The following is a 19,238-nucleotide window of genomic DNA, read 5'->3' on the forward strand; positions in this document are numbered from 1 at the left end:
GCGTTTTCCCGCGTTTTCTCGACGACGAGAGCCGGTTGATGTGCATGTAAGCGTAGCATATGAAACAAGAATAGCACGAAGCATTGGTAGTCAGGTGCCAAAGTCGCAGTATGGCATCAGGTGGCGATCGTATGTTTCTGTGGCCACCACTGGTTTGCAGCAAAGTGAATACCGCTAACTGAGAGCGCTGTGTTGTAGCCCCAGTGGCGCAATTGGTTAGCGCACGGTACTTATAAGGCAGTAGCCGTGAGCAATGCCGGGGTTGTGAGTTCGAGCCTCACCTGGGGCATACTTTTATTTCATAGCAGCTGTCTCTGACAGCAACAGGAGGCTAGGTTTGAGATGTATCAGCTATTTGAGTAACATAATTGTGCATTCGAGACGCTAGCTGCGTCTTCCTCGGTAGTATAGTGGTTAGTATCCCCGCCTGTCACGCGGGAGACCGGGGTTCCATTCCCCGCCGGGGAGGTGCGATTTTTATCTCACAAACCTGTTCGAGTGTTGCCCGTATGGGGGTCGTAAGAGCATTAACTTTGCGATCGTGGAGTGTAGTTGGTGCGAAATCTTAAAAAATGCTACATCTTAGGAAGTGGTTCTCGCATTCTTCACACTTCAGAATTACGGGGTTTGCTGTTAACGCTGAGTCAAAGCACCCCAGCCCACGCTGTGGGCGTAATAATAGAGCTCGACGCAGTCCGCAAAATAAATAATTTTAGCAGAGCGTGGTTTCGATCCACGGACCTCTGGGTTATGGGCCCAGCACGCTCCCACTGCGCCACTCTGCTGTCTAGGCTTGCGCCCGCTCTTCGCCACGTGACGTGGGACACTTGGGAAGTGTTGTCTGCGTCGCTTTCACACGCCTGTATTTAATTGCGTATCATCTCCTACAGCTCTCAGCTTGACTTGTCTCGACTTTGCTCCACTGACGCTACGCTGACGCTTGCAGGCAGCGATATTTACCACGATCGACTCGACATGCAGCTGCGAGATGCACAGGAGCAACAAAGCACTCCACGATGCGGCGACATACGAAATCCACTGCCCAGCTACGCGTCGGCAACTAACAGAATGCCGACCCTGCCAGGATTCGAACCTGGAATCTTCTGATCCGTAGTCAGACGCGTTATCCGTTGCGCCACAGGGCCAATGGCAGCACTTCTTTCTACGAGACAAGTGCAATTCGCTAAGAAACGTGTTCTCCATGGCTGAGCAAGCTCCCAAGGAAGGTACCTTTCGTGCAGCTGCGTGGCCGCAGTGCGCCTGCAGAGCTTAGAGCTTGCCACGCATCTGCTCTCGCTGTTCGACAGGTAGCAGAAGGCAAGGCGCGCGTTTTCCCGCGTTTTCTCGACGACGAGAGCCGGTTGATGTGCATGTAAGCGTAGCATATGAAACAAGAATAGCACGAAGCATTGGTAGTCAGGTGCCAAAGTCGCAGTATGGCATCAGGTGGCGATCGTATGTTTCTGTGGCCACCACTGGTTTGCAGCAAAGTGAATACCGCTAACTGAGAGCGCTGTGTTGTAGCCCCAGTGGCGCAATTGGTTAGCGCACGGTACTTATAAGGCAGTAGCCGTGAGCAATGCCGGGGTTGTGAGTTCGAGCCTCACCTGGGGCATACTTTTATTTCATAGCAGCTGTCTCTGACAGCAACAGGAGGCTAGGTTTGAGATGTATCAGCTATTTGAGTAACATAATTGTGCATTCGAGACGCTAGCTGCGTCTTCCTCGGTAGTATAGTGGTTAGTATCCCCGCCTGTCACGCGGGAGACCGGGGTTCGATTCCCCGCCGGGGAGGTGCGATTTTTATCTCACAAACCTGTTCGAGTGTTGCCCGTATGGGGGTCGTAAGAGCATTAACTTTGCGATCGTGGAGTGTAGTTGGTGCGAAATCTTAAAAAATGCTACATCTTAGGAAGTGGTTCTCGCATTCTTCACACTTCAGAATTACGGGGTTTGCTGTTAACGCTGAGTCAAAGCACCCCAGCCCACGCTGTGGGCGTAATAATAGAGCTCGACGCAGTCCGCAAAATAAATAATTTTAGCAGAGCGTGGTTTCGATCCACGGACCTCTGGGTTATGGGCCCAGCACGCTCCCACTGCGCCACTCTGCTGTCTAGGCTTGCGCCCGCTCTTCGCCACGTGACGTGGGACACTTGGGAAGTGTTGTCTGCGTCGCTTTCACACGCCTGTATTTAATTGCGTATCATCTCCTACAGCTCTCAGCTTGACTTGTCTCGACTTTGCTCGACTGACGCTACGCTGACGCTTGCAGGCAGCGATATTTACCACGATCGACTCGACATGCAGCTGCGAGATGCACAGGAATAACAAAGCACTCCACGATGCGGCGACATACGAAATCCACTGCCCAGCTACGCGTCGGCAACTAACAAAATGCCGACCCTGCCAGGATTCGAACCTGGAATCTTCTGATCCGTAGTCAGACGCGTTATCCGTTGCGCCACAGGGCCAATGGCAGCACTTCTTTCTACGAGACAAGTGCAATTCGCTAAGAAACGTGTTCTCCATGGCTGAGCAAGCTCCCAAGGAAGGTACCTTTCGTGCAGCTGCGTGGCCGCAGTGCGCCTGCAGAGCTTAGAGCTTGCCACGCATCTGCTCTCGCTGTTCGACAGGTAGCAGAAGGCAAGGCGCGCGTTTTCCCGCGTTTTCTCGACGACGAGAGCCGGTTGATGTGCATGTAAGCGTAGCATATGAAACAAGAATAGCACGAAGCATTGGTAGTCAGGTGCCAAAGTCGCAGTATGGCATCAGGTGGCGATCGTATGTTTCTGTGGCCACCACTGGTTTGCAGCAAAGTGAATACCGCTAACTGAGAGCGCTGTGTTGTAGCCCCAGTGGCGCAATTGGTTAGCGCACGGTACTTATAAGGCAGTAGCCGTGAGCAATGCCGGGGTTGTGAGTTCGAGCCTCACCTGGGGCATACTTTTATTTCATAGCAGCTGTCTCTGACAGCAACAGGAGGCTAGGTTTGAGATGTATCAGCTATTTGAGTAACATAATTGTGCATTCGAGACGCTAGCTGCGTCTTCCTCGGTAGTATAGTGGTTAGTATCCCCGCCTGTCACGCGGGAGACCGGGGTTCGATTCCCCGCCGGGGAGGTGCGATTTTTATCTCACAAACCTGTTCGAGTGTTGCCCGTATGGGGGTCGTAAGAGCATTAACTTTGCGACCGTGGAGTGTAGTTGGTGCGAAATCTTAAAAAATGCTACATCTTAGGAAGTGGTTCTCGCATTCTTCACACTTCAGAATTACGGGGTTTGCTGTTAACGCTGAGTCAAAGCACCCCAGCCCACGCTGTGGGCGTAATAATAGAGCTCGACGCAGTCCGCAAAATAAATAATTTTAGCAGAGCGTGGTTTCGATCCACGGACCTCTGGGTTATGGGCCCAGCACGCTTCCACTGCGCCACTCTGCTGGCTAGGCTTGCGCCCGCTCTTCGCCACGTGACGTGGGACACTTGGGAAGTGTTGTCTGCGTCGCTTTCACACGCCTGTATTTAATTGCGTATCATCTCCTACAGCTCTCAGCTTGACTTGTCTCGACTTTGCTCCACTGACGCTACGCTGACGCTTGCAGGCAGCGATATTTACCACGATCGACTCGACATGCAGCTGCGAGATGCACAGGAGCAACAAAGCACTCCACGATGCGGCGACATACGAAATCCACTGCCCAGCTACGCGTCGGCAACTAACAAAATGCCGACCCTGCCAGGATTCGAACCTGGAATCTTCTGATCCGTAGTCAGACGCGTTATCCGTTGCGCCACAGGGCCAATGGCAGCACTTCTTTCTACGAGACAAGTGCAATTCGCTAAGAAACGTGTTCTCCATGGCTGAGCAAGCTCCCAAGGAAGGTACCTTTCGTGCAGCTGCGTGGCCGCAGTGCGCCTGCAGAGCTTAGAGCTTGCCACGCATCTGCTCTCGCTGTTCGACAGGTAGCAGAAGGCAAGGCGCGCGTTTTCCCGCGTTTTCTCGACGACGAGAGCCGGTTGATGTGCATGTAAGCGTAGCATATGAAACAAGAATAGCACGAAGCATTGGTAGTCAGGTGCCAAAGTCGCAGTATGGCATCAGGTGGCGATCGTATGTTTCTGTGGCCACCACTGGTTTGCAGCAAAGTGAATACCGCTAACTGAGAGCGCTGTGTTGTAGCCCCAGTGGCGCAATTGGTTAGCGCACGGTACTTATAAGGCAGTAGCCGTGAGCAATGCCGGGGTTGTGAGTTCGAGCCTCACCTGGGGCATACTTTTATTTCATAGCAGCTGTCTCTGACAGCAACAGGAGGCTAGGTTTGAGATGTATCAGCTATTTGAGTAACATAATTGTGCATTCGAGACGCTAGCTGCGTCTTCCTCGGTAGTATAGTGGTTAGTATCCCCGCCTGTCACGCGGGAGACCGGGGTTCGATTCCCCGCCGGGGAGGCACATCCGATTTTTAATTGCTGCTCTATCACTCGCCGAACTTAGTGTAGGACGTTTGCGGCTACTAGCACCATATCTCTCGCACAAGGGCACCTGTCTACAGCGCATCCTCGGTAGTATAGTGGTTAGTATCCCCGCCTGTCACGCGGGAGACCGGGGTTCGATTCCCCGCCGGGGAGGTGCGATTTTTATCTCACAAACCTGTTCGAGTGTTGCCCGTATGGGGGTCGTAAGAGCATTAACTTTGCGATCGTGGAGTGTAGTTGGTGCGAAATCTTAAAAAATGCTACATCTTAGGAAGTGGTTCTCGCATTCTTCACACTTCAGAATTACGGGGTTTGCTGTTAACGCTGAGTCAAAGCACCCCAGCCCACGCTGTGGGCGTAATAATCGAGCTCGACGCAGTCCGCAAAATAAATAATTTTAGCAGAGCGTGGTTTCGATCCACGGACCTCTGGGTTATGGGCCCAGCACGCTTCCACTGCGCCACTCTGCTGGCTAGGCTTGCGCCCGCTCTTCGCCACGTGACGTGGGACACTTGGGAAGTGTTGTCTGCGTCGCTTTCACACGCCTGTATTTAATTGCGTATCATCTCCTACAGCTCTCAGCTTGACTTGTCTCGACTGACGCTACGCTGACGCTTGCAGGCAGCGATATTTACCACGATCGACTCGACATGCAGCTGCGAGATGCACAGGAGCAACAAAGCACTCCACGATGCGGCGACATACGAAATCCACTGCCCAGCTACGCGTCGGCAACTAACAGAATGCCGACCCTGCCAGGATTCGAACCTGGAATCTTCTGATCCGTAGTCAGACGCGTTATCCGTTGCGCCACAGGGCCAATGGCAGCACTTCTTTCTACGAGACAAGTGCAATTCGCTAAGAAACGTGTTCTCCATGGCTGAGCAAGCTCCCAAGGAAGGTACCTTTCGTGCAGCTGCGTGGCCGCAGTGCGCCTGCAGAGCTTAGAGCTTGCCACGCATCTGCTCTCGCTGTTCGACAGGTAGCAGAAGGCAAGGCGCGCGTTTTCCCGCGTTTTCTCGACGACGAGAGCCGGTTGATGTGCATGTAAGCGTAGCATATGAAACAAGAATAGCACGAAGCATTGGTAGTCAGGTGCCAAAGTCGCAGTATGGCATCAGGTGGCGATCGTATGTTTCTGTGGCCACCACTGGTTTGCAGCAAAGTGAATACCGCTAACTGAGAGCGCTGTGTTGTAGCCCCAGTGGCGCAATTGGTTAGCGCACGGTACTTATAAGGCAGTAGCCGTGAGCAATGCCGGGGTTGTGAGTTCGAGCCTCACCTGGGGCATACTTTTATTTCATAGCAGCTGTCTCTGACAGCAACAGGAGGCTAGGTTTGAGATGTATCAGCTATTTGCGTAACATAATTGTGCATTCGAGACGCTAGCTGCGTCTTCCTCGGTAGTATAGTGGTTAGTATCCCCGCCTGTCACGCGGGAGACCGGGGTTCGATTCCCCGCCGGGGAGGTGCGATTTTTATCTCACAAACCTGTTCGAGTGTTGCCCGTATGGGGGTCGTAAGAGCATTAACTTTGCGACCGTGGAGTGTAGTTGGTGCGAAATCTTAAAAAATGCTACATCTTAGGAAGTGGTTCTCGCATTCTTCACACTTCAGAATTACGGGGTTTGCTGTTAACGCTGAGTCAAAGCACCCCAGCCCACGCTGTGGGCGTAATAATAGAGCTCGACGCAGTCCGCAAAATAAATAATTTTAGCAGAGCGTGGTTTCGATCCACGGACCTCTGGGTTATGGGCCCAGCACGCTCCCACTGCGCCACTCTGCTGTCTAGGCTTGCGCCCGCTCTTCGCCACGTGACGTGGGACACTTGGGAAGTGTTGTCTGCGTCGCTTTCACACGCCTGTATTTAATTGCGTATCATCTCCTACAGCTCTCAGCTTGACTTGTCTCGACTGACGCTACGCTGACGCTTGCAGGCAGCGATATTTACCACGATCGACTCGACATGCAGCTGCGAGATGCACAGGAGCAACAAAGCACTCCACGATGCGGCGACATACGAAATCCACTGCCCAGCTACGCGTCGGCAACTAACAGAATGCCGACCCTGCCAGGATTCGAACCTGGAATCTTCTGATCCGTAGTCAGACGCGTTATCCGTTGCGCCACAGGGCCAATGGCAGCACTTCTTTCTACGAGACAAGTGCAATTCGCTAAGAAACGTGTTCTCCATGGCTGAGCAAGCTCCCAAGGAAGGTACCTTTCGTGCAGCTGCGTGGCCGCAGTGCGCCTGCAGAGCTTAGAGCTTGCCACGCATCTGCTCTCGCTGTTCGACAGGTAGCAGAAGGCAAGGCGCGCGTTTTCCCGCGTTTTCTCGACGACGAGAGCCGGTTGATGTGCATGTAAGCGTAGCATATGAAACAAGAATAGCACGAAGCATTGGTAGTCAGGTGCCAAAGTCGCAGTATGGCATCAGGTGGCGATCGTATGTTTCTGTGGCCACCACTGGTTTGCAGCAAAGTGAATACCGCTAACTGAGAGCGCTGTGTTGTAGCCCCAGTGGCGCAATTGGTTAGCGCACGGTACTTATAAGGCAGTAGCCGTGAGCAATGCCGGGGTTGTGAGTTCGAGCCTCACCTGGGGCATACTTTTATTTCATAGCAGCTGTCTCTGACAGCAACAGGAGGCTAGGTTTGAGATGTATCAGCTATTTGAGTAACATAATTGTGCATTCGAGACGCTAGCTGCGTCTTCCTCGGTAGTATAGTGGTTAGTATCCCCGCCTGTCACGCGGGAGACCGGGGTTCGATTCCCCGCCGGGGAGGTGCGATTTTTATCTCACAAACCTGTTCGAGTGTTGCCCGTATGGGGGTCGTAAGAGCATTAACTTTGCGATCGTGGAGTGTAGTTGGTGCGAAATCTTAAAAAATTCTACATCTTAGGAAGTGGTTCTCGCATTCTTCACACTTCAGAATTACGGGGTTTGCTGTTAACGCTGAGTCAAAGCACCCCAGCCCACGCTGTGGGCGTAATAATAGAGCTCGACGCAGTCCGCAAAATAAATAATTTTAGCAGAGCGTGGTTTCGATCCACGGACCTCTGGGTTATGGGCCCAGCACGCTCCCACTGCGCCACTCTGCTGTCTAGGCTTGCGCCCGCTCTTCGCCACGTGACGTGGGACACTTGGGAAGTGTTGTCTGCGTCGCTTTCACACGCCTGTATTTAATTGCGTATCATCTCCTACAGCTCTCAGCTTGACTTGTCTCGACTTTGCTCGACTGACGCTACGCTGACGCTTGCAGGCAGCGATATTTACCACGATCGACTCGACATGCAGCTGCGAGATGCACAGGAATAACAAAGCACTCCACGATGCGGCGACATACGAAATCCACTGCCCAGCTACGCGTCGGCAACTAACAAAATGCCGACCCTGCCAGGATTCGAACCTGGAATCTTCTGATCCGTAGTCAGACGCGTTATCCGTTGCGCCACAGGGCCAATGGCAGCACTTCTTTCTACGAGACAAGTGCAATTCGCTAAGAAACGTGTTCTCCATGGCTGAGCAAGCTCCCAAGGAAGGTACCTTTCGTGCAGCTGCGTGGCCGCAGTGCGCCTGCAGAGCTTAGAGCTTGCCACGCATCTGCTCTCGCTGTTCGACAGGTAGCAGAAGGCAAGGCGCGCGTTTTCCCGCGTTTTCTCGACGACGAGAGCCGGTTGATGTGCATGTAAGCGTAGCATATGAAACAAGAATAGCACGAAGCATTGGTAGTCAGGTGCCAAAGTCGCAGTATGGCATCAGGTGGCGATCGTATGTTTCTGTGGCCACCACTGGTTTGCAGCAAAGTGAATACCGCTAACTGAGAGCGCTGTGTTGTAGCCCCAGTGGCGCAATTGGTTAGCGCACGGTACTTATAAGGCAGTAGCCGTGAGCAATGCCGGGGTTGTGAGTTCGAGCCTCACCTGGGGCATACTTTTATTTCATAGCAGCTGTCTCTGACAGCAACAGGAGGCTAGGTTTGAGATGTATCAGCTATTTGAGTAACATAATTGTGCATTCGAGACGCTAGCTGCGTCTTCCTCGGTAGTATAGTGGTTAGTATCCCCGCCTGTCACGCGGGAGACCGGGGTTCGATTCCCCGCCGGGGAGGTGCGATTTTTATCTCACAAACCTGTTCGAGTGTTGCCCGTATGGGGGTCGTAAGAGCATTAACTTTGCGACCGTGGAGTGTAGTTGGTGCGAAATCTTAAAAAATGCTACATCTTAGGAAGTGGTTCTCGCATTCTTCACACTTCAGAATTACGGGGTTTGCTGTTAACGCTGAGTCAAAGCACCCCAGCCCACGCTGTGGGCGTAATAATCGAGCTCGACGCAGTCCGCAAAATAAATAATTTTAGCAGAGCGTGGTTTCGATCCACGGACCTCTGGGTTATGGGCCCAGCACGCTTCCACTGCGCCACTCTGCTGGCTAGGCTTGCGCCCGCTCTTCGCCACGTGACGTGGGACACTTGGGAAGTGTTGTCTGCGTCGCTTTCACACGCCTGTATTTAATTGCGTATCATCTCCTACAGCTCTCAGCTTGACTTGTCTCGACTTTGCTCGACTGACGCTACGCTGACGCTTGCAGGCAGCGATATTTACCACGATCGACTCGACATGCAGCTGCGAGATGCACAGGAGCAACAAAGCACTCCACGATGCGGCGACATACGAAATCCACTGCCCAGCTACGCGTCGGCAACTAACAAAATGCCGACCCTGCCAGGATTCGAACCTGGAATCTTCTGATCCGTAGTCAGACGCGTTATCCGTTGCGCCACAGGGCCAATGGCAGCACTTCTTTCTACGAGACAAGTGCAATTCGCTAAGAAACGTGTTCTCCATGGCTGAGCAAGCTCCCAAGGAAGGTACCTTTCGTGCAGCTGCGTGGCCGCAGTGCGCCTGCAGAGCTTAGAGCTTGCCACGCATCTGCTCTCGCTGTTCGACAGGTAGCAGAAGGCAAGGCGCGCGTTTTCCCGCGTTTTCTCGACGACGAGAGCCGGTTGATGTGCATGTAAGCGTAGCATATGAAACAAGAATAGCACGAAGCATTGGTAGTCAGGTGCCAAAGTCGCAGTATGGCATCAGGTGGCGATCGTATGTTTCTGTGGCCACCACTGGTTTGCAGCAAAGTGAATACCGCTAACTGAGAGCGCTGTGTTGTAGCCCCAGTGGCGCAATTGGTTAGCGCACGGTACTTATAAGGCAGTAGCCGTGAGCAATGCCGGGGTTGTGAGTTCGAGCCTCACCTGGGGCATACTTTTATTTCATAGCAGCTGTCTCTGACAGCAACAGGAGGCTAGGTTTGAGATGTATCAGCTATTTGAGTAACATAATTGTGCATTCGAGACGCTAGCTGCGTCTTCCTCGGTAGTATAGTGGTTAGTATCCCCGCCTGTCACGCGGGAGACCGGGGTTCGATTCCCCGCCGGGGAGGTGCGATTTTTATCTCACAAACCTGTTCGAGTGTTGCCCGTATGGGGGTCGTAAGAGCATTAACTTTGCGACCGTGGAGTGTAGTTGGTGCGAAATCTTAAAAAATGCTACATCTTAGGAAGTGGTTCTCGCATTCTTCACACTTCAGAATTACGGGGTTTGCTGTTAACGCTGAGTCAAAGCACCCCAGCCCACGCTGTGGGCGTAATAATAGAGCTCGACGCAGTCCGCAAAATAAATAATTTTAGCAGAGCGTGGTTTCGATCCACGGACCTCTGGGTTATGGGCCCAGCACGCTTCCACTGCGCCACTCTGCTGGCTAGGCTTGCGCCCGCTCTTCGCCACGTGACGTGGGACACTTGGGAAGTGTTGTCTGCGTCGCTTTCACACGCCTGTATTTAATTGCGTATCATCTCCTACAGCTCTCAGCTTGACTTGTCTCGACTTTGCTCGACTGACGCTACGCTGACGCTTGCAGGCAGCGATATTTACCACGATCGACTCGACATGCAGCTGCGAGATGCACAGGAGCAACAAAGCACTCCACGATGCGGCGACATACGAAATCCACTGCCCAGCTACGCGTCGGCAACTAACAAAATGCCGACCCTGCCAGGATTCGAACCTGGAATCTTCTGATCCGTAGTCAGACGCGTTATCCGTTGCGCCACAGGGCCAATGGCAGCACTTCTTTCTACGAGACAAGTGCAATTCGCTAAGAAACGTGTTCTCCATGGCTGAGCAAGCTCCCAAGGAAGGTACCTTTCGTGCAGCTGCGTGGCCGCAGTGCGCCTGCAGAGCTTAGAGCTTGCCACGCATCTGCTCTCGCTGTTCGACAGGTAGCAGAAGGCAAGGCGCGCGTTTTCCCGCGTTTTCTCGACGACGAGAGCCGGTTGATGTGCATGTAAGCGTAGCATATGAAACAAGAATAGCACGAAGCATTGGTAGTCAGGTGCCAAAGTCGCAGTATGGCATCAGGTGGCGATCGTATGTTTCTGTGGCCACCACTGGTTTGCAGCAAAGTGAATACCGCTAACTGAGAGCGCTGTGTTGTAGCCCCAGTGGCGCAATTGGTTAGCGCACGGTACTTATAAGGCAGTAGCCGTGAGCAATGCCGGGGTTGTGAGTTCGAGCCTCACCTGGGGCATACTTTTATTTCATAGCAGCTGTCTCTGACAGCAACAGGAGGCTAGGTTTGAGATGTATCAGCTATTTGAGTAACATAATTGTGCATTCGAGACGCTAGCTGCGTCTTCCTCGGTAGTATAGTGGTTAGTATCCCCGCCTGTCACGCGGGAGACCGGGGTTCGATTCCCCGCCGGGGAGGTGCGATTTTTATCTCACAAACCTGTTCGAGTGTTGCCCGTATGGGGGTCGTAAGAGCATTAACTTTGCTTCCGTGGAGTGTAGTTGGTGCGAAATCTTAAAAAATGCTACATCTTAGGAAGTGGTTCTCGCATTCTTCACACTTCAGAATTACGGGGTTTGCTGTTAACGCTGAGTCAAAGCACCCCAGCCCACGCTGTGGGCGTAATAATAGAGCTCGACGCAGTCCGCAAAATAAATAATTTTAGCAGAGCGTGGTTTCGATCCACGGACCTCTGGGTTATGGGCCCAGCACGCTTCCACTGCGCCACTCTGCTGGCTAGGCTTGCGCCCGCTCTTCGCCACGTGACGTGGGACACTTGGGAAGTGTTGTCTGCGTCGCTTTCACACGCCTGTATTTAATTGCGTATCATCTCCTACAGCTCTCAGCTTGACTTGTCTCGACTGACGCTACGCTGACGCTTGCAGGCAGCGATATTTACCACGATCGACTCGACATGCAGCTGCGAGATGCACAGGAGCAACAAAGCACTCCACGATGCGGCGACATACGAAATCCACTGCCCAGCTACGCGTCGGCAACTAACAGAATGCCGACCCTGCCAGGATTCGAACCTGGAATCTTCTGATCCGTAGTCAGACGCGTTATCCGTTGCGCCACAGGGCCAATGGCAGCACTTCTTTCTACGAGACAAGTGCAATTCGCTAAGAAACGTGTTCTCCATGGCTGAGCAAGCTCCCAAGGAAGGTACCTTTCGTGCAGCTGCGTGGCCGCAGTGCGCCTGCAGAGCTTAGAGCTTGCCACGCATCTGCTCTCGCTGTTCGACAGGTAGCAGAAGGCAAGGCGCGCGTTTTCCCGCGTTTTCTCGACGACGAGAGCCGGTTGATGTGCATGTAAGCGTAGCATATGAAACAAGAATAGCACGAAGCATTGGTAGTCAGGTGCCAAAGTCGCAGTATGGCATCAGGTGGCGATCGTATGTTTCTGTGGCCACCACTGGTTTGCAGCAAAGTGAATACCGCTAACTGAGAGCGCTGTGTTGTAGCCCCAGTGGCGCAATTGGTTAGCGCACGGTACTTATAAGGCAGTAGCCGTGAGCAATGCCGGGGTTGTGAGTTCGAGCCTCACCTGGGGCATACTTTTATTTCATAGCAGCTGTCTCTGACAGCAACAGGAGGCTAGGTTTGAGATGTATCAGCTATTTGAGTAACATAATTGTGCATTCGAGACGCTAGCTGCGTCTTCCTCGGTAGTATAGTGGTTAGTATCCCCGCCTGTCACGCGGGAGACCGGGGTTCGATTCCCCGCCGGGGAGGTGCGATTTTTATCTCACAAACCTGTTCGAGTGTTGCCCGTATGGGGGTCGTAAGAGCATTAACTTTGCGACCGTGGAGTGTAGTTGGTGCGAAATCTTAAAAAATGCTACATCTTAGGAAGTGGTTCTCGCATTCTTCACACTTCAGAATTACGGGGTTTGCTGTTAACGCTGAGTCAAAGCACCCCAGCCCACGCTGTGGGCGTAATAATAGAGCTCGACGCAGTCCGCAAAATAAATAATTTTAGCAGAGCGTGGTTTCGACCCACAGACCTCTGGGTTATGGGCCCAGCACGCTCCCACTGCGCCACTCTGCTGGCTAGGCTTGCGCCCGCTCTTCGCCACGTGACGTGGGACACTTGGGAAGTGTTGTCTGCGTCGCTTTCACACGCCTGTATTTAATTGCGTATCATCTCCTACAGCTCTCAGCTTGACTTGTCTCGACTTTGCTCCACTGACGCTACGCTGACTTTTGCAGGCAGCGATATTTACCACGATCGACTCGACATGCAGCTGCGAGATGCACAGGAATAACAAAGCACTCCACGATGCGGCGACATACGAAATCCACTGCCCAGCTACGCGTCGGCAACTAACAAAATGCCGACCCTGCCAGGATTCGAACCTGGAATCTTCTGATCCGTAGTCAGACGCGTTATCCGTTGCGCCACAGGGCCAATGGCAGCACTTCTTTCTACGAGACAAGTGCAATTCGCTAAGAAACGTGTTCTCCATGGCTGAGCAAGCTCCCAAGGAAGGTACCTTTCGTGCAGCTGCGTGGCCGCAGTGCGCCTGCAGAGCTTAGAGCTTGCCACGCATCTGCTCTCGCTGTTCGACAGGTAGCAGAAGGCAAGGCGCGCGTTTTCCCGCGTTTTCTCGACGACGAGAGCCGGTTGATGTGCATGTAAGCGTAGCATATGAAACAAGAATAGCACGAAGCATTGGTAGTCAGGTGCCAAAGTCGCAGTATGGCATCAGGTGGCGATCGTATGTTTCTGTGGCCACCACTGGTTTGCAGCAAAGTGAATACCGCTAACTGAGAGCGCTGTGTTGTAGCCCCAGTGGCGCAATTGGTTAGCGCACGGTACTTATAAGGCAGTAGCCGTGAGCAATGCCGGGGTTGTGAGTTCGAGCCTCACCTGGGGCATACTTTTATTTCATAGCAGCTGTCTCTGACAGCAACAGGAGGCTAGGTTTGAGATGTATCAGCTATTTGAGTAACATAATTGTGCATTCGAGACGCTAGCTGCGTCTTCCTCGGTAGTATAGTGGTTAGTATCCCCGCCTGTCACGCGGGAGACCGGGGTTCGATTCCCCGCCGGGGAGGTGCGATTTTTATCTCACAAACCTGTTCGAGTGTTGCCCGTATGGGGGTCGTAAGAGCATTAACTTTGCGACCGTGGAGTGTAGTTGGTGCGAAATCTTAAAAAATGCTACATCTTAGGAAGTGGTTCTCGCATTCTTCACACTTCAGAATTACGGGGTTTGCTGTTAACGCTGAGTCAAAGCACCCCAGCCCACGCTGTGGGCGTAATAATCGAGCTCGACGCAGTCCGCAAAATAAATAATTTTAGCAGAGCGTGGTTTCGATCCACGGACCTCTGGGTTATGGGCCCAGCACGCTTCCACTGCGCCACTCTGCTGGCTAGGCTTGCGCCCGCTCTTCGCCACGTGACGTGGGACACTTGGGAAGTGTTGTCTGCGTCGCTTTCACACGCCTGTATTTAATTGCGTATCATCTCCTACAGCTCTCAGCTTGACTTGTCTCGACTTTGCTCCACTGACGCTACGCTGACGCTTGCAGGCAGCGATATTTACCACGATCGACTCGACATGCAGCTGCGAGATGCACAGGAGCAACAAAGCACTCCACGATGCGGCGACATACGAAATCCACTGCCCAGCTACGCGTCGGCAACTAACAAAATGCCGACCCTGCCAGGATTCGAACCTGGAATCTTCTGATCCGTAGTCAGACGCGTTATCCGTTGCGCCACAGGGCCAATGGCAGCACTTCTTTCTACGAGACAAGTGCAATTCGCTAAGAAACGTGTTCTCCATGGCTGAGCAAGCTCCCAAGGAAGGTACCTTTCGTGCAGCTGCGTGGCCGCAGTGCGCCTGCAGAGCTTAGAGCTTGCCACGCATCTGCTCTCGCTGTTCGACAGGTAGCAGAAGGCAAGGCGCGCGTTTTCCCGCGTTTTCTCGACGACGAGAGCCGGTTGATGTGCATGTAAGCGTAGCATATGAAACAAGAATAGCACGAAGCATTGGTAGTCAGGTGCCAAAGTCGCAGTATGGCATCAGGTGGCGATCGTATGTTTCTGTGGCCACCACTGGTTTGCAGCAAAGTGAATACCGCTAACTGAGAGCGCTGTGTTGTAGCCCCAGTGGCGCAATTGGTTAGCGCACGGTACTTATAAGGCAGTAGCCGTGAGCAATGCCGGGGTTGTGAGTTCGAGCCTCACCTGGGGCATACTTTTATTTCATAGCAGCTGTCTCTGACAGCAACAGGAGGCTAGGTTTGAGATGTATCAGCTATTTGAGTAACATAATTGTGCATTCGAGACGCTAGCTGCGTCTTCCTCGGTAGTATAGTGGTTAGTATCCCCGCCCGTCACGCGGGAGACCGGGGTTCGATTCCCCGCCGGGGAGGCACATCCGATTTTTAATTGCTGCTCTATCACTCGCCGAACTTAGTGTAGGACGTTTGCGGCTACTAGCACCATATCTCTCGCACAAGGGCACCTGTCTACAGCGCATCCTCGGTAGTATAGTGGTTAGTATCCCCGCCTGTCACGCGGGAGACCGGGGTTCGATTCCCCGCCGGGGAGGTGCGATTTTTATCTCACAAACCTGTTCGAGTGTTGCCCGTATGGGGGTCGTAAGAGCATTAACTTTGCGACCGTGGAGTGTAGTTGGTGCGAAATCTTAAAAAATGCTACATCTTAGGAAGTGGTTCTCGCATTCTTCACACTTCAGAATTACGGGGTTTGCTGTTAACGCTGAGTCAAAGCACCCCAGCCCACGCTGTGGGCGTAATAATCGAGCTCGACGCAGTCCGCAAAATAAATAATTTTAGCAGAGCGTGGTTTCGATCCACGGACCTCTGGGTTATGGGCCCAGCACGCTTCCACTGCGCCACTCTGCTGGCTAGGCTTGCGCCCGCTCTTCGCCACGTGACGTGGGACACTTGGGAAGTGTTGTCTGCGTCGCTTTCACACGCCTGTATTTAATTGCGTATCATCTCCTACAGCTCTCAGCTTGACTTGTCTCGACTTTGCTCGACTGACGCTACGCTGACGCTTGCAGGCAGCGATATTTACCACGATCGACTCGACATGCAGCTGCGAGATGCACAGGAGCAACAAAGCACTCCACGATGCGGCGACATACGAAATCCACTGCCCAGCTACGCGTCGGCAACTAACAAAATGCCGACCCTGCCAGGATTCGAACCTGGAATCTTCTGATCCGTAGTCAGACGCGTTATCCGTTGCGCCACAGGGCCAATGGCAGCACTTCTTTCTACGAGACAAGTGCAATTCGCTAAGAAACGTGTTCTCCATGGCTGAGCAAGCTCCCAAGGAAGGTACCTTTCGTGCAGCTGCGTGGCCGCAGTGCGCCTGCAGAGCTTAGAGCTTGCCACGCATCTGCTCTCGCTGTTCGACAGGTAGCAGAAGGCAAGGCGCGCGTTTTCCCGCGTTTTCTCGACGACGAGAGCCGGTTGATGTGCATGTAAGCGTAGCATATGAAACAAGAATAGCACGAAGCATTGGTAGTCAGGTGCCAAAGTCGCAGTATGGCATCAGGTGGCGATCGTATGTTTCTGTGGCCACCACTGGTTTGCAGCAAAGTGAATACCGCTAACTGAGAGCGCTGTGTTGTAGGCCCAGTGGCGCAATTGGTTAGCGCACGGTACTTATAAGGCAGTAGCCGTGAGCAATGCCGGGGTTGTGAGTTCGAGCCTCACCTGGGGCATACTTTTATTTCATAGCAGCTGTCTCTGACAGCAACAGGAGGCTAGGTTTGAGATGTATCAGCTATTTGAGTAACATAATTGTGCATTCGAGACGCTAGCTGCGTCTTCCTCGGTAGTATAGTGGTTAGTATCCCCGCCTGTCACGCGGGAGACCGGGGTTCGATTCCCCGCCGGGGAGGCACATCCGATTTTTAATTGCTGCTCTATCACTCGCCGAACTTAGTGTAGGACGTTTGCGGCTACTAGCACCATATCTCTCGCACAAGGGCACCTGTCTACAGCGCATCCTCGGTAGTATAGTGGTTAGTATCCCCGCCTGTCACGCGGGAGACCGGGGTTCGATTCCCCGCCGGGGAGGTGCGATTTTTATCTCACAAACCTGTTCGAGTGTTGCCCGTATGGGGGTCGTAAGAGCATTAACTTTGCGACCGTGGAGTGTAGTTGGTGCGAAATCTTAAAAAATGCTACATCTTAGGAAGTGGTTCTCGCATTCTTCACACTTCAGAATTACGGGGTTTGCTGTTAACGCTGAGTCAAAGCACCCCAGCCCACGCTGTGGGCGTAATAATCGAGCTCGACGCAGTCCGCAAAATAAATAATTTTAGCAGAGCGTGGTTTCGATCCACGGACCTCTGGGTTATGGGCCCAGCACGCTTCCACTGCGCCACTCTGCTGGCTAGGCTTGCGCCCGCTCTTCGCCACGTGACGTGGGACACTTGGGAAGTGTTGTCTGCGTCGCTTTCACACGCCTGTATTTAATTGCGTATCATCTCCTACAGCTCTCAGCTTGACTTGTCTCGACTTTGCTCGACTGACGCTACGCTGACGCTTGCAGGCAGCGATATTTACCACGATCGACTCGACATGCAGCTGCGAGATGCACAGGAGCAACAAAGCACTCCACGATGCGGCGACATACGAAATCCACTGCCCAGCTACGCGTCGGCAACTAACAAAATGCCGACCCTGCCAGGATTCGAACCTGGAATCTTCTGATCCGTAGTCAGACGCGTTATCCGTTGCGCCACAGGGCCAATGGCAGCACTTCTTTCTACGAGACAAGTGCAATTCGCTAAGAAACGTGTTCTCCATGGCTGAGCAAGCTCCCAAGGAAGGTACCTTTCGTGCAGCTGCGTGGCCGCAGTGCGCCTGCAGAGCTTAGAGCTTGCCACGCATCTGCTCTCGCTGTTCGACAGGTAGCAGAAGGCAAGGCGCGCGTTTTCCCGCGTTTTCTCGACGACGAGAGCCGGTTGATGTGCATGTAAGCGTAGCATATGAAACAAGAATAGCACGAAGCATTGGTAGTCAGGTGCCAAAGTCGCAGTATGGCATCAGGTGGCGATCGTATGTTTCTGTGGCCACCACTGGTTTGCAGCAAAGTGAATACCGCTAACTGAGAGCGCTGTGTTGTAGCCCCAGTGGCGCAATTGGTTAGCGCACGGTACTTATAAGGCAGTAGCCGTGAGCAATGCCGGGGTTGTGAGTTCGAGCCTCACCTGGGGCATACTTTTATTTCATAGCAGCTGTCTCTGACAGCAACAGGAGGCTAGGTTTGAGATGTATCAGCTATTTGAGTAACATAATTGTGCATTCGAGACGCTAGCTGCGTCTTCCTCGGTAGTATAGTGGTTAGTATCCCCGCCCGTCACGCGGGAGACCGGGGTTCGATTCCCCGCCGGGGAGGCACATCCGATTTTTAATTGCTGCTCTATCACTCGCCGAACTTAGTGTAGGACGTTTGCGGCTACTAGCACCATATCTCTCGCACAAGGGCACCTGTCTACAGCGCATCCTCGGTAGTATAGTGGTTAGTATCCCCGCCTGTCACGCGGGAGACCGGGGTTCGATTCCCCGCCGGGGAGGTGCGATTTTTATCTCACAAACCTGTTCGAGTGTTGCCCGTATGGGGGTCGTAAGAGCATTAACTTTGCGACCGTGGAGTGTAGTTGGTGCGAAATCTTAAAAAATGCTACATCTTAGGAAGTGGTTCTCGCATTCTTCACACTTCAGAATTACGGGGTTTGCTGTTAACGCTGAGTCAAAGCACCCCAGCCCACGCTGTGGGCGTAATAATCGAGCTCGACGCAGTCCGCAAAATAAATAATTTTAGCAGAGCGTGGTTTCGATCCACGGACCTCTGGGTTATGGGCCCAGCACGCTTCCACTGCGCCACTCTGCTGGCTAGGCTTGCGCCCGCTCTTCGCCACGTGACGTGGGACACTTGGGAAGTGTTGTCTGCGTCGCTTTCACACGCCTGTATTTAATTGCGTATCATCTCCTACAGCTCTCAGCTTGACTTGTCTCGACTTTGCTCGACTGACGCTACGCTGACGCTTGCAGGCAGCGATATTTACCACGATCGACTCGACATGCAGCTGCGAGATGCACAGGAGCAACAAAGCACTCCACGATGCGGCGACATACGAAATCCACTGCCCAGCTACGCGTCGGCAACTAACAAAATGCCGACCCTGCCAGGATTCGAACCTGGAATCTTCTGATCCGTAGTCAGACGCGTTATCCGTTGCGCCACAGGGCCAATGGCAGCACTTCTTTCTACGAGACAAGTGCAATTCGCTAAGAAACGTGTTCTCCATGGCTGAGCAAGCTCCCAAGGAAGGTACCTTTCGTGCAGCTGCGTGGCCGCAGTGCGCCTGCAGAGCTTAGAGCTTGCCACGCATCTGCTCTCGCTGTTCGACAGGTAGCAG

General features: G+C 53.0%; 59 non-coding genes across 59 annotated transcripts; 32 read left to right on the forward strand and 27 right to left on the reverse strand.

The window, feature by feature from the left end:
• The first annotated feature begins 197 nt into the window (after window positions 1-197).
• Trnai-uau (transfer RNA isoleucine (anticodon UAU)) lies at window positions 198-289 on the forward strand. Its single transcript is given in 2 exon segments — window positions 198-235; window positions 254-289. It is a non-coding gene; the product is annotated as a tRNA-Ile (tRNA).
• Window positions 290-396: 107 nt separating this feature from the next.
• Window positions 397-468, forward strand: Trnad-guc (transfer RNA aspartic acid (anticodon GUC)). Its single transcript has one exon. It is a non-coding gene; the product is annotated as a tRNA-Asp (tRNA).
• Window positions 469-713: 245 nt separating this feature from the next.
• On the reverse strand, window positions 714-785 carry Trnam-cau (transfer RNA methionine (anticodon CAU)). Its single transcript has one exon. It is a non-coding gene; the product is annotated as a tRNA-Met (tRNA).
• A 287-nt stretch (window positions 786-1,072) lies between these two features.
• Trnar-acg (transfer RNA arginine (anticodon ACG)) lies at window positions 1,073-1,145 on the reverse strand. The gene has a single exon. It is a non-coding gene; the product is annotated as a tRNA-Arg (tRNA).
• Window positions 1,146-1,523: 378 nt separating this feature from the next.
• Trnai-uau (transfer RNA isoleucine (anticodon UAU)) lies at window positions 1,524-1,615 on the forward strand. The gene is given in 2 exon segments: window positions 1,524-1,561; window positions 1,580-1,615. It is a non-coding gene; the product is annotated as a tRNA-Ile (tRNA).
• A 107-nt stretch (window positions 1,616-1,722) lies between these two features.
• Window positions 1,723-1,794, forward strand: Trnad-guc (transfer RNA aspartic acid (anticodon GUC)). The gene has a single exon. It is a non-coding gene; the product is annotated as a tRNA-Asp (tRNA).
• Window positions 1,795-2,039: 245 nt separating this feature from the next.
• On the reverse strand, window positions 2,040-2,111 carry Trnam-cau (transfer RNA methionine (anticodon CAU)). Its single transcript has one exon. It is a non-coding gene; the product is annotated as a tRNA-Met (tRNA).
• Window positions 2,112-2,398: 287 nt separating this feature from the next.
• On the reverse strand, window positions 2,399-2,471 carry Trnar-acg (transfer RNA arginine (anticodon ACG)). Its single transcript has one exon. It is a non-coding gene; the product is annotated as a tRNA-Arg (tRNA).
• A 378-nt stretch (window positions 2,472-2,849) lies between these two features.
• Window positions 2,850-2,941, forward strand: Trnai-uau (transfer RNA isoleucine (anticodon UAU)). Its single transcript is given in 2 exon segments — window positions 2,850-2,887; window positions 2,906-2,941. It is a non-coding gene; the product is annotated as a tRNA-Ile (tRNA).
• A 107-nt stretch (window positions 2,942-3,048) lies between these two features.
• Window positions 3,049-3,120, forward strand: Trnad-guc (transfer RNA aspartic acid (anticodon GUC)). Its single transcript has one exon. It is a non-coding gene; the product is annotated as a tRNA-Asp (tRNA).
• Window positions 3,121-3,365: 245 nt separating this feature from the next.
• Window positions 3,366-3,437, reverse strand: Trnam-cau (transfer RNA methionine (anticodon CAU)). Its single transcript has one exon. It is a non-coding gene; the product is annotated as a tRNA-Met (tRNA).
• A 287-nt stretch (window positions 3,438-3,724) lies between these two features.
• Window positions 3,725-3,797, reverse strand: Trnar-acg (transfer RNA arginine (anticodon ACG)). Its single transcript has one exon. It is a non-coding gene; the product is annotated as a tRNA-Arg (tRNA).
• A 378-nt stretch (window positions 3,798-4,175) lies between these two features.
• Window positions 4,176-4,267, forward strand: Trnai-uau (transfer RNA isoleucine (anticodon UAU)). Its single transcript is given in 2 exon segments — window positions 4,176-4,213; window positions 4,232-4,267. It is a non-coding gene; the product is annotated as a tRNA-Ile (tRNA).
• A 107-nt stretch (window positions 4,268-4,374) lies between these two features.
• Trnad-guc (transfer RNA aspartic acid (anticodon GUC)) lies at window positions 4,375-4,446 on the forward strand. Its single transcript has one exon. It is a non-coding gene; the product is annotated as a tRNA-Asp (tRNA).
• Window positions 4,447-4,553: 107 nt separating this feature from the next.
• Trnad-guc (transfer RNA aspartic acid (anticodon GUC)) lies at window positions 4,554-4,625 on the forward strand. Its single transcript has one exon. It is a non-coding gene; the product is annotated as a tRNA-Asp (tRNA).
• A 245-nt stretch (window positions 4,626-4,870) lies between these two features.
• Trnam-cau (transfer RNA methionine (anticodon CAU)) lies at window positions 4,871-4,942 on the reverse strand. Its single transcript has one exon. It is a non-coding gene; the product is annotated as a tRNA-Met (tRNA).
• A 277-nt stretch (window positions 4,943-5,219) lies between these two features.
• Trnar-acg (transfer RNA arginine (anticodon ACG)) lies at window positions 5,220-5,292 on the reverse strand. The gene has a single exon. It is a non-coding gene; the product is annotated as a tRNA-Arg (tRNA).
• A 378-nt stretch (window positions 5,293-5,670) lies between these two features.
• On the forward strand, window positions 5,671-5,762 carry Trnai-uau (transfer RNA isoleucine (anticodon UAU)). Its single transcript is given in 2 exon segments — window positions 5,671-5,708; window positions 5,727-5,762. It is a non-coding gene; the product is annotated as a tRNA-Ile (tRNA).
• A 107-nt stretch (window positions 5,763-5,869) lies between these two features.
• Trnad-guc (transfer RNA aspartic acid (anticodon GUC)) lies at window positions 5,870-5,941 on the forward strand. The gene has a single exon. It is a non-coding gene; the product is annotated as a tRNA-Asp (tRNA).
• A 245-nt stretch (window positions 5,942-6,186) lies between these two features.
• Trnam-cau (transfer RNA methionine (anticodon CAU)) lies at window positions 6,187-6,258 on the reverse strand. The gene has a single exon. It is a non-coding gene; the product is annotated as a tRNA-Met (tRNA).
• A 277-nt stretch (window positions 6,259-6,535) lies between these two features.
• On the reverse strand, window positions 6,536-6,608 carry Trnar-acg (transfer RNA arginine (anticodon ACG)). Its single transcript has one exon. It is a non-coding gene; the product is annotated as a tRNA-Arg (tRNA).
• A 378-nt stretch (window positions 6,609-6,986) lies between these two features.
• Window positions 6,987-7,078, forward strand: Trnai-uau (transfer RNA isoleucine (anticodon UAU)). The gene is given in 2 exon segments: window positions 6,987-7,024; window positions 7,043-7,078. It is a non-coding gene; the product is annotated as a tRNA-Ile (tRNA).
• A 107-nt stretch (window positions 7,079-7,185) lies between these two features.
• Trnad-guc (transfer RNA aspartic acid (anticodon GUC)) lies at window positions 7,186-7,257 on the forward strand. The gene has a single exon. It is a non-coding gene; the product is annotated as a tRNA-Asp (tRNA).
• A 245-nt stretch (window positions 7,258-7,502) lies between these two features.
• Trnam-cau (transfer RNA methionine (anticodon CAU)) lies at window positions 7,503-7,574 on the reverse strand. Its single transcript has one exon. It is a non-coding gene; the product is annotated as a tRNA-Met (tRNA).
• A 287-nt stretch (window positions 7,575-7,861) lies between these two features.
• Window positions 7,862-7,934, reverse strand: Trnar-acg (transfer RNA arginine (anticodon ACG)). Its single transcript has one exon. It is a non-coding gene; the product is annotated as a tRNA-Arg (tRNA).
• Window positions 7,935-8,312: 378 nt separating this feature from the next.
• Window positions 8,313-8,404, forward strand: Trnai-uau (transfer RNA isoleucine (anticodon UAU)). Its single transcript is given in 2 exon segments — window positions 8,313-8,350; window positions 8,369-8,404. It is a non-coding gene; the product is annotated as a tRNA-Ile (tRNA).
• Window positions 8,405-8,511: 107 nt separating this feature from the next.
• Trnad-guc (transfer RNA aspartic acid (anticodon GUC)) lies at window positions 8,512-8,583 on the forward strand. The gene has a single exon. It is a non-coding gene; the product is annotated as a tRNA-Asp (tRNA).
• A 245-nt stretch (window positions 8,584-8,828) lies between these two features.
• Window positions 8,829-8,900, reverse strand: Trnam-cau (transfer RNA methionine (anticodon CAU)). The gene has a single exon. It is a non-coding gene; the product is annotated as a tRNA-Met (tRNA).
• A 287-nt stretch (window positions 8,901-9,187) lies between these two features.
• Window positions 9,188-9,260, reverse strand: Trnar-acg (transfer RNA arginine (anticodon ACG)). Its single transcript has one exon. It is a non-coding gene; the product is annotated as a tRNA-Arg (tRNA).
• A 378-nt stretch (window positions 9,261-9,638) lies between these two features.
• Trnai-uau (transfer RNA isoleucine (anticodon UAU)) lies at window positions 9,639-9,730 on the forward strand. Its single transcript is given in 2 exon segments — window positions 9,639-9,676; window positions 9,695-9,730. It is a non-coding gene; the product is annotated as a tRNA-Ile (tRNA).
• A 107-nt stretch (window positions 9,731-9,837) lies between these two features.
• Trnad-guc (transfer RNA aspartic acid (anticodon GUC)) lies at window positions 9,838-9,909 on the forward strand. Its single transcript has one exon. It is a non-coding gene; the product is annotated as a tRNA-Asp (tRNA).
• Window positions 9,910-10,154: 245 nt separating this feature from the next.
• On the reverse strand, window positions 10,155-10,226 carry Trnam-cau (transfer RNA methionine (anticodon CAU)). Its single transcript has one exon. It is a non-coding gene; the product is annotated as a tRNA-Met (tRNA).
• A 287-nt stretch (window positions 10,227-10,513) lies between these two features.
• Window positions 10,514-10,586, reverse strand: Trnar-acg (transfer RNA arginine (anticodon ACG)). Its single transcript has one exon. It is a non-coding gene; the product is annotated as a tRNA-Arg (tRNA).
• Window positions 10,587-10,964: 378 nt separating this feature from the next.
• Window positions 10,965-11,056, forward strand: Trnai-uau (transfer RNA isoleucine (anticodon UAU)). The gene is given in 2 exon segments: window positions 10,965-11,002; window positions 11,021-11,056. It is a non-coding gene; the product is annotated as a tRNA-Ile (tRNA).
• A 107-nt stretch (window positions 11,057-11,163) lies between these two features.
• Trnad-guc (transfer RNA aspartic acid (anticodon GUC)) lies at window positions 11,164-11,235 on the forward strand. Its single transcript has one exon. It is a non-coding gene; the product is annotated as a tRNA-Asp (tRNA).
• A 245-nt stretch (window positions 11,236-11,480) lies between these two features.
• Trnam-cau (transfer RNA methionine (anticodon CAU)) lies at window positions 11,481-11,552 on the reverse strand. The gene has a single exon. It is a non-coding gene; the product is annotated as a tRNA-Met (tRNA).
• A 277-nt stretch (window positions 11,553-11,829) lies between these two features.
• Window positions 11,830-11,902, reverse strand: Trnar-acg (transfer RNA arginine (anticodon ACG)). The gene has a single exon. It is a non-coding gene; the product is annotated as a tRNA-Arg (tRNA).
• A 378-nt stretch (window positions 11,903-12,280) lies between these two features.
• On the forward strand, window positions 12,281-12,372 carry Trnai-uau (transfer RNA isoleucine (anticodon UAU)). Its single transcript is given in 2 exon segments — window positions 12,281-12,318; window positions 12,337-12,372. It is a non-coding gene; the product is annotated as a tRNA-Ile (tRNA).
• A 107-nt stretch (window positions 12,373-12,479) lies between these two features.
• Trnad-guc (transfer RNA aspartic acid (anticodon GUC)) lies at window positions 12,480-12,551 on the forward strand. The gene has a single exon. It is a non-coding gene; the product is annotated as a tRNA-Asp (tRNA).
• Window positions 12,552-13,155: 604 nt separating this feature from the next.
• On the reverse strand, window positions 13,156-13,228 carry Trnar-acg (transfer RNA arginine (anticodon ACG)). The gene has a single exon. It is a non-coding gene; the product is annotated as a tRNA-Arg (tRNA).
• Window positions 13,229-13,606: 378 nt separating this feature from the next.
• Trnai-uau (transfer RNA isoleucine (anticodon UAU)) lies at window positions 13,607-13,698 on the forward strand. Its single transcript is given in 2 exon segments — window positions 13,607-13,644; window positions 13,663-13,698. It is a non-coding gene; the product is annotated as a tRNA-Ile (tRNA).
• Window positions 13,699-13,805: 107 nt separating this feature from the next.
• Trnad-guc (transfer RNA aspartic acid (anticodon GUC)) lies at window positions 13,806-13,877 on the forward strand. Its single transcript has one exon. It is a non-coding gene; the product is annotated as a tRNA-Asp (tRNA).
• Window positions 13,878-14,122: 245 nt separating this feature from the next.
• Window positions 14,123-14,194, reverse strand: Trnam-cau (transfer RNA methionine (anticodon CAU)). Its single transcript has one exon. It is a non-coding gene; the product is annotated as a tRNA-Met (tRNA).
• A 287-nt stretch (window positions 14,195-14,481) lies between these two features.
• Window positions 14,482-14,554, reverse strand: Trnar-acg (transfer RNA arginine (anticodon ACG)). The gene has a single exon. It is a non-coding gene; the product is annotated as a tRNA-Arg (tRNA).
• A 378-nt stretch (window positions 14,555-14,932) lies between these two features.
• Window positions 14,933-15,024, forward strand: Trnai-uau (transfer RNA isoleucine (anticodon UAU)). Its single transcript is given in 2 exon segments — window positions 14,933-14,970; window positions 14,989-15,024. It is a non-coding gene; the product is annotated as a tRNA-Ile (tRNA).
• A 107-nt stretch (window positions 15,025-15,131) lies between these two features.
• On the forward strand, window positions 15,132-15,203 carry Trnad-guc (transfer RNA aspartic acid (anticodon GUC)). The gene has a single exon. It is a non-coding gene; the product is annotated as a tRNA-Asp (tRNA).
• A 107-nt stretch (window positions 15,204-15,310) lies between these two features.
• Window positions 15,311-15,382, forward strand: Trnad-guc (transfer RNA aspartic acid (anticodon GUC)). Its single transcript has one exon. It is a non-coding gene; the product is annotated as a tRNA-Asp (tRNA).
• A 245-nt stretch (window positions 15,383-15,627) lies between these two features.
• Window positions 15,628-15,699, reverse strand: Trnam-cau (transfer RNA methionine (anticodon CAU)). The gene has a single exon. It is a non-coding gene; the product is annotated as a tRNA-Met (tRNA).
• A 287-nt stretch (window positions 15,700-15,986) lies between these two features.
• Window positions 15,987-16,059, reverse strand: Trnar-acg (transfer RNA arginine (anticodon ACG)). Its single transcript has one exon. It is a non-coding gene; the product is annotated as a tRNA-Arg (tRNA).
• Window positions 16,060-16,437: 378 nt separating this feature from the next.
• Trnai-uau (transfer RNA isoleucine (anticodon UAU)) lies at window positions 16,438-16,529 on the forward strand. The gene is given in 2 exon segments: window positions 16,438-16,475; window positions 16,494-16,529. It is a non-coding gene; the product is annotated as a tRNA-Ile (tRNA).
• A 107-nt stretch (window positions 16,530-16,636) lies between these two features.
• On the forward strand, window positions 16,637-16,708 carry Trnad-guc (transfer RNA aspartic acid (anticodon GUC)). The gene has a single exon. It is a non-coding gene; the product is annotated as a tRNA-Asp (tRNA).
• Window positions 16,709-16,815: 107 nt separating this feature from the next.
• On the forward strand, window positions 16,816-16,887 carry Trnad-guc (transfer RNA aspartic acid (anticodon GUC)). The gene has a single exon. It is a non-coding gene; the product is annotated as a tRNA-Asp (tRNA).
• A 245-nt stretch (window positions 16,888-17,132) lies between these two features.
• On the reverse strand, window positions 17,133-17,204 carry Trnam-cau (transfer RNA methionine (anticodon CAU)). The gene has a single exon. It is a non-coding gene; the product is annotated as a tRNA-Met (tRNA).
• Window positions 17,205-17,491: 287 nt separating this feature from the next.
• Window positions 17,492-17,564, reverse strand: Trnar-acg (transfer RNA arginine (anticodon ACG)). Its single transcript has one exon. It is a non-coding gene; the product is annotated as a tRNA-Arg (tRNA).
• Window positions 17,565-17,942: 378 nt separating this feature from the next.
• Window positions 17,943-18,034, forward strand: Trnai-uau (transfer RNA isoleucine (anticodon UAU)). The gene is given in 2 exon segments: window positions 17,943-17,980; window positions 17,999-18,034. It is a non-coding gene; the product is annotated as a tRNA-Ile (tRNA).
• A 107-nt stretch (window positions 18,035-18,141) lies between these two features.
• Window positions 18,142-18,213, forward strand: Trnad-guc (transfer RNA aspartic acid (anticodon GUC)). The gene has a single exon. It is a non-coding gene; the product is annotated as a tRNA-Asp (tRNA).
• A 107-nt stretch (window positions 18,214-18,320) lies between these two features.
• Trnad-guc (transfer RNA aspartic acid (anticodon GUC)) lies at window positions 18,321-18,392 on the forward strand. The gene has a single exon. It is a non-coding gene; the product is annotated as a tRNA-Asp (tRNA).
• A 245-nt stretch (window positions 18,393-18,637) lies between these two features.
• On the reverse strand, window positions 18,638-18,709 carry Trnam-cau (transfer RNA methionine (anticodon CAU)). Its single transcript has one exon. It is a non-coding gene; the product is annotated as a tRNA-Met (tRNA).
• A 287-nt stretch (window positions 18,710-18,996) lies between these two features.
• Window positions 18,997-19,069, reverse strand: Trnar-acg (transfer RNA arginine (anticodon ACG)). The gene has a single exon. It is a non-coding gene; the product is annotated as a tRNA-Arg (tRNA).
• Window positions 19,070-19,238: the final 169 nt, after the last annotated feature.

Source organism: Schistocerca serialis, unplaced genomic scaffold (genome assembly GCF_023864345.2).
Source record: "Schistocerca serialis cubense isolate TAMUIC-IGC-003099 unplaced genomic scaffold, iqSchSeri2.2 HiC_scaffold_1265, whole genome shotgun sequence".
Taxonomy (NCBI): Eukaryota; Metazoa; Arthropoda; class Insecta; order Orthoptera; family Acrididae; genus Schistocerca; species Schistocerca serialis.